We start from the raw sequence: 6862 nt of genomic DNA on the forward strand, positions 1-6862 counted from the left end.
AGCAATATTATTAAATGTGTGAGTTACTAAACGCAAGTGCCTCCAAATTCCCTTGGGGATGCCCATGAGGGCTGGGGGGGGCGCGGGGGGGGGATATAATGGTTAAGTGGTACAGCTGGTTATCTAGGCTTCCCAGCTCTAATGGTGCTCTTCAGATCCTCACCACCTGATGTTGCCCTTTGACCTTCTATGTGTGGAATAGATTCCGATTCAGATGTATGTATCACATATGCAGCCTACAGGTTCACCCTTGGGCAAGGTGTAGCACCTGCTTAGCCCCATGATCAGGGTCACATGAAGCCACGGAGCCGGTGGTGGATGGTCGTATGAGCAGCTGGTGCAGATCACAAGTCCTGGTTATGTGCCCACTGACATCAGGCAGACAATCTCTGAAGTGTATTGATCATGGCTGGCATCACCCATCTTGTAAAGACACTACCCAGAAGAAGGCAATGGTAAACCTCTTCTGCAGACAATTTTGCCAAGAGCAATGATAGTCGTCGAAAGACCCATGATCACCTACATCATACAACATGGCACACGATGATGGTGATGATGATGATGATGATATTTCCCCAAGTTTCAGGCTGAGTAGTAGAGGTGGAGAAAATAGATTTTAATCTTGCCTCTGTGGGTCAAAGGGTCTATATTCGGGCTCTGTGATTCCATGACTAGTTAAGATGGTACCAGACTTAGAGGGATGTTTGATGGGATTGGGAATCAACTAATTTTGTAAACAACCTTTAAAGGAAGAATATGGAGAGTTTAGAGAGAATGCAGAAGTTCACCAGGACACTGCCTGGATTAGGGAGTGTGAGCTATCTGAAAAAGTTGGACATACTTGGGTTGTTCTCCCTAGAGTGTTGAAAGCTCAGGGGTATAGTAGCTGCTTGGAATGAAAGGCCTGGATAGAGTGGATGTGGAGAGGATGCTTCCTATGGTGGGAGAGTCTAAAACCAGAGGACACATCCTCAGAATAGAGGGATGTCCTTTTAGAATGGAGATAAGGAGGAATGTCTTTAGCCAGAGAGTGGTGTAGCTGTGGAATTCTTTGCCACAGGTGGCTGTGCAGGAAAAGCCATTGGGTATATTTAAGGGAGTGGTTGATTGATTCTTAATTAGTCAGTGCATGAAGGGAAACAGGGAGAAGGCAGGAGTTTGGGGCTGCGAGGGACGTAGATCAGCCAGGATGAAATGGTGGAGCAGACTTGCTGGGCCAAATGGCCTAATTCTGCTCCTAAATCTTATGGTCTCATGGTCTTATATCTACGGCTTAAAGATATATCAACAGAACTACACTGGAATTAAAATGTGTGGCCACTGGGAGATCCTGCTTTCTGTGGCGGACAGAGTGTAGGTGTTCAGTGAAATGGTCTCCCAGCCTGTGTTGGGTCTCTCCAATATATAGAAGGCCACACCAGGAGCACCGGACGCTGTATATCACATTTTAATTTCACGTCCCATTCCCATTCTGTTATGTCTATCCACGGCCTCCTCTACTGTCTAGATGAAGCCACACGCAGGTTGGAGGAACAACACCTTATATTCCATCTGGGTAGCCTCCAACCTAATGGCATGAACACTGACCTCTCTAACTTCTGTTAATGCCCGCCCTTCCTTCCTTCCTTCCTTCCTACCTTCCTTCCTTCCTTCCTTATTTATTTATCTATCTATCTATTTATTTATTTATTTATCTATTTATCTATCTATCTATTTGTCTATCTATCTATCTATCTATCTATCTATCGATTTATTTATTTATTTATCGATTTATTTATCTATCGATTGATTGATTGATTTATTTATTAATTATTTCCCTTTTTTACTTTCTCTCTTTTTTCTCCCTTTGTCCCTCTCACTATAACTCCTTGCCTGCTCTCCATATTCCTCTGGGCTCCCTTTTCCCTTTCTTTCTCCCTAGGCTTCCTGTCCTATGATCCGTTCCCTTCTCCAGCCTTGTATCCCTTTTGCCAATCAACCTTCCAGCTCTTAGCTCCATCCCTCCACCTCCTGTCTTCTCCTATCATTTAAGATCTCCCCCTCCCCCTCCTACTTTCAAATCTCTTACTATCTCTTCTTTCAGTTACTCCTGATGAAGGGTCTTGGCCTGAAACATCGACCTTACCTCTTCCTATAGATGCTGCCTGGCCTGCTGCGTTCCACCAGCATTTTGTGTGTTTTGCTTGAATTTCCAGCATCTGCAGATTTCCTCTTGTTTGCGTTTCTGGTAACTGATCAGTCCTGCACATCAGCTTGGAAGAATTTTAGGCTATTCCTCCTTTCAGAACTGCTTCAACTCTGGGATGTTGGTGGGTTTCCTTGCATGAACTGCTTGCATCAGGTCCTTCCACAACATTTCTATGGCATTACGGTTAAGACTTTGACTTGGCTGTTCCAAAGCATGAATTTTCTTCTTTTTAAACCATTCTGTTGTTGCTTTACTCTTGTCTTTTAGATCATTGTCTTGTTGTATCACCCAACTTCTATTAAGCTTCAGCTGATGGACTGCTACCCTAACATTCTTCTGTAAGTTCTCTGGATACAATTTTGATTTCATTATTCTCTCAATGATTGCAAGCTGTCCAGGCCTTGAGGCAGCAAACAGCCCCAAACCATGATGCTCCTTCCACCATGCTTCACAGTTGGGATGAGGTTTTGGTGGAGTGTGCAGTGCCCTTTTACCTCCAAACATAGCAATATGCATTTCTGCCAAAAAGTTCACCTTTTGTCTCATCTGTCTGCAGAATATTGTCCTAGAGCATTATAGAATATCCAGGTAGTCTTTTGCCAATTTGAGGCATGCAGCAATGTTTTCTTTTGGAGAGCAGTGGTTTCCTCCGTGGTGTCCTTTCACAAACACCATTTTTGTTCGGTGATTTTCTTATAGTGGACACATGAACAGAGACGCTAGCAACTTCTCTAGGTTTCTGCTGGTCTTCCACTGTTACCCTTGGGTTCTATTTCACCCCTTGGTGTAATCTTTGCAGGACACTCACTCCTAGGGAGAGTAGCAACAGTCCTGAGTTCCCTCCATGTGCAGACAATTTACCTTACTGTGGACTGACGAACACTCAGGACTTTAGAAATGCTTTTGTAGCCCTTTCCAGCTTCATGCATCTCTACGATTCTTCTTCTAAGGTCCTCTGAAAGTTACTTTGATTGAGGCATAGTGCACATTGTGACAAGAATACACATAGATTAAGATGTAGCTGTCCTGGGCTGGCACCAGTGGGATCAGCAGTTGGTCTGCCACCTGTCTTCAGGAGAGAGAGAGACAAGGAAAACAATGGAGCAGCATTTGGAGATGTTAATGAAGGAAGGAGAGCTGTCAAGATCGGCTCCCCCTTTTGAACCCTGAACTGTTTGAAGTGATGGACAGGTGATACCCCAGCAGGGGGATAAAAAGGGACAGGTTCGCTAAGGCAAGACACACGACACCCCGAGGTAACGAGACCCTGGAAGCGGTGCGCCTCTCACAAGTCAGTGGGAGGTTCTTGGACGGCTGATTGCGGGATCAAGCCATAGACGCTTAGGGTGGAAAGGCACGATCGGCGGGAACCTAGTGTGTGTCCACCCTTGCCTGGGTGCCAGGTTCACCGCAGAGAAACGATCGTATCTGGAAACGGAGGGGTCACGGTCGGTGACCTCAGATGACATCACAAAGGACTCGCCCGAAAGCTGACTGCGAAGGTCTGTGTGGAAGCCTTGAATATTCATTCATTTTGCTCTCTCTCTCCTTCCCCCACACTGTCCATCTCCCACGGCAGCGATTACTGCGAACTGAACTGAACTAAATTGAACTGAACTTTGCGTCACTTTGAAACTGGTCATTTACCCCCAGACAATGATAGAGCTTGATTGATCCTGTTATCTTAATTCTGTGCACATGTGTGTTTATCATTGCTGAACTGTTGCATTTATTATCCTTTTGATTAGAGTACTGTGTTGCTTGTTTCTTTAATAAAACTTTCTTAGTTCTAGTAATCCAGACTCCATCTGAGTGATCCATTTCTGCTGGTTTGGCAACCCAGTTACGGGGTACGTAACATAAGTGGGGTTCTCGTCCGCGATTTTGAACGCTAAATTTGGGACGGAGTAAATTGATTGGGTCAAAATTCCCGAAAGAAAGAAAAGACAAACAGCAGAAATTGAGGCTGAGGAATTTATAAAGGCGCCAACCTTGGAGGCATTAGAGGATGCCAGGAAATCGGAATTGGTAGCTGTGGCCAAACTGTTGAATCTTGCTAAGGGGAAGTCGACAATGAGGAGAGAGGAGATACACAGAGCTATCGTAGAGTACTATGTGTCTAAAGGTGTGTTTCCCCAAGGCGAGCTGGGAGTGGTGTCTATTGAAAAACCTGCTGGAGACGCGGTACAGGTGCAGCTTGAAAAACTGAGACTCGAGCACGAGTTCCGGGTAAGACAGTTGGAGCGAGAAAAGAAGGAGAGAGAGTTAGAAAGGCAAGAGAGAGAGAGGCAGTTGGAGTGAGAAGAGAGGCAGTTGGAGAAACAGAGGGAAAGGGAATTCGAGCTGGAGAAGTTAAGGATAAGGGCAGAGCAGGGGCTCGTGCCAAACCAAGGTGGAGGGTTCCGGGCGACCCAGGAGGTTAGGCTGGTTCCCCCATTTGACGATACCGACGTGGATCGGTACTTTCTCCATTTCGAAAAAGTTGCTACAAGTCAGGACTGGCTGAGGGATAAGTGGGCTGTTTTGCTTCAGAGTGTACTGAAAAGGAAAGCCCAACAAGCTTACTCAGCTTTGTCCGTGGAAGATGCCCAGAGGTACGAGGTGGTGAAAGAGGCCATCCTCAGGATTTATGAGTTGGTCCCGGAGGCATACCGGCAGAGGTTCCGGAATGCGAGGAAGCAGTGGGACCGCACGTATTTAGAGTTTGCCCGTGAGATACAGACATATTGTGAGCATTGGTGCGCCTCGAAGCGGGTAGAGGGGGATTATGACAGACTGCTACAGCTGATCCTGATTGAGCAGTTTAAAGGTTGTGTCCCTGAGGGTATGAGACCCTACCTAGATGAGAAAGAGGCAGCCACGTTAGCCGCAACTGCTAAGTTAGCGGATGAGTATGCGTTGACGCATAAAATGAAGTTTGCCCCGAGTAAGGGCTACCAGAAGGGACGTCAGGACGGCGGGGAGAGTCCACCAGAAAAGTCAGAAAGTAAGCCAGGGACTAGTGAGAAGGATAAGGTAGACCTGGAGCAGTCTGGTAGGAAGTCTCCTGGGGTCGTCTGTTATAATTGTGGGAAAGTCGGACACTTTGTGTCCAGGTGCTTTGCCCCAAAGAAGGAGACGGGAAAAGGGAAAACAGCGATTTTGACTGGCTGTATCGAGCTGGTAAACGAACCGCTAGGACAGGACAGGTCTGCCAAAGTTCAGGAAGGGCGTGAGGTTTATCTCGGCTGGATTGGTGTCGGTGAAGGAGGGGATAAAACCAGTTCCAGTGCGGATCTGGAGAGACACGGGAGCGTGTCAGTCACTAATACTGAAGAGTGTATTAGAGTTTAGCTCAGAGACCCAGACTGGGGAGGTCAAGGTCAAAGGTATTGGGGAAGGGACAGAGTCAGTCCCTTTGCACTAGATACACTTACAAAGCAACCTGGTCTCTGGACTAGTCACGAACGGGGTGAGGTCCAAATTACCGATGAAAGGCGTGGAAGTCTTGCTCGGTAATGACATCGCCGGGGGAATCATGTTCGAAGCAGTGAGATTGACAGGTCAGCCTGCCAGCATTGAGGCCCCGCCCATGGACTCACAGGTCCATCACGGGACTGTGGTAGTAAATTTAGCTGAGACGTTTCTGCCAGCCTTGTACGAGAAGGGGGTAGAAAGTGAAAAGAAGGAGTGTAGTGAAATAAGAGGTAGTGAGGGAGCTGAGACAGACGTAGCATTAGCCAGGAAAGAATTTGTGCAGGCGCAGGAGCGAGACGAGGGGCTGATGGTTTTGGCAGAGACAGCTCCCTCTGACGCAGAATTAACAAGGGAACCAGTAGGCTATTGTGTGGAGGAGGAAGTGCTAAGGAAGAAAGGGAAACCAAGTACCGTACCCGCAGATGAGGAATGGGGGGTGGTGCAAAAGAGTTATGGGGATGAGGTTTTTAACCTGGCCCACAAGGTACACCCCGGTGGACATTTTGCGGTGCTGGAGGAAACAGTTGGTGGAATCATGAAAGAGGTTTACCGGCTGCCCAGGAGGGAGGATGTTATTGATTATGGCCGACGCGAACTGAGACGGTCACAGGTTTTTGATATGCTAACAAACCTAGTCGGTGTTAGCGCGGAAATCAATGAAGCTAGGGTCCCCCTGATAAGAGAAAAAAACCATTTTGAAAAGATGAGTATGGTATCGACCAGATGGGAGAAGGCTATTGTTTTGGCCAGCTCAGCTGATAAGGTCTCTCCCTTAATCCCCGAACAAAGCAACTCTTTAGGAGAAGTAATTAAACGACTCGCACACGTATGTTTGATTATCCTGAGGCGATGCAAGGAACTGGGACGTTGGGTGGTGTCTGTTACAATAGGCCAGCATAGCGAGCAACAGCCAGAAAGGATGAGTAATTCGGTGACTAAAGGGCTGACGAACACAGAGGTGTGTATTGGCGATGTAATACGGCTGTCTGAAGCCAGCTTGATAGTGAACCTTGAAAAAAATGAGTTCGGCCACATGAAGATCACTTACCTGGGAATTGTGGTGACACAGGGGCAGCTGGCAGCGATGCAAGCTAAAGTGCGGGCTATCTCTGACATCCCAACACCGACAGACAAGAGGGCCCTCAGAAGGCTCTTGGAGATGGTGGGGTACTGTAGGAAGTTTTGCAATAACTCTGCGGTCACTACCCCTCCCCCTCC

This window comes from Mobula hypostoma, chromosome 24, assembly GCF_963921235.1.
Source record: "Mobula hypostoma chromosome 24, sMobHyp1.1, whole genome shotgun sequence".
NCBI classification, from domain to species: domain Eukaryota; kingdom Metazoa; phylum Chordata; class Chondrichthyes; order Myliobatiformes; family Myliobatidae; genus Mobula; species Mobula hypostoma.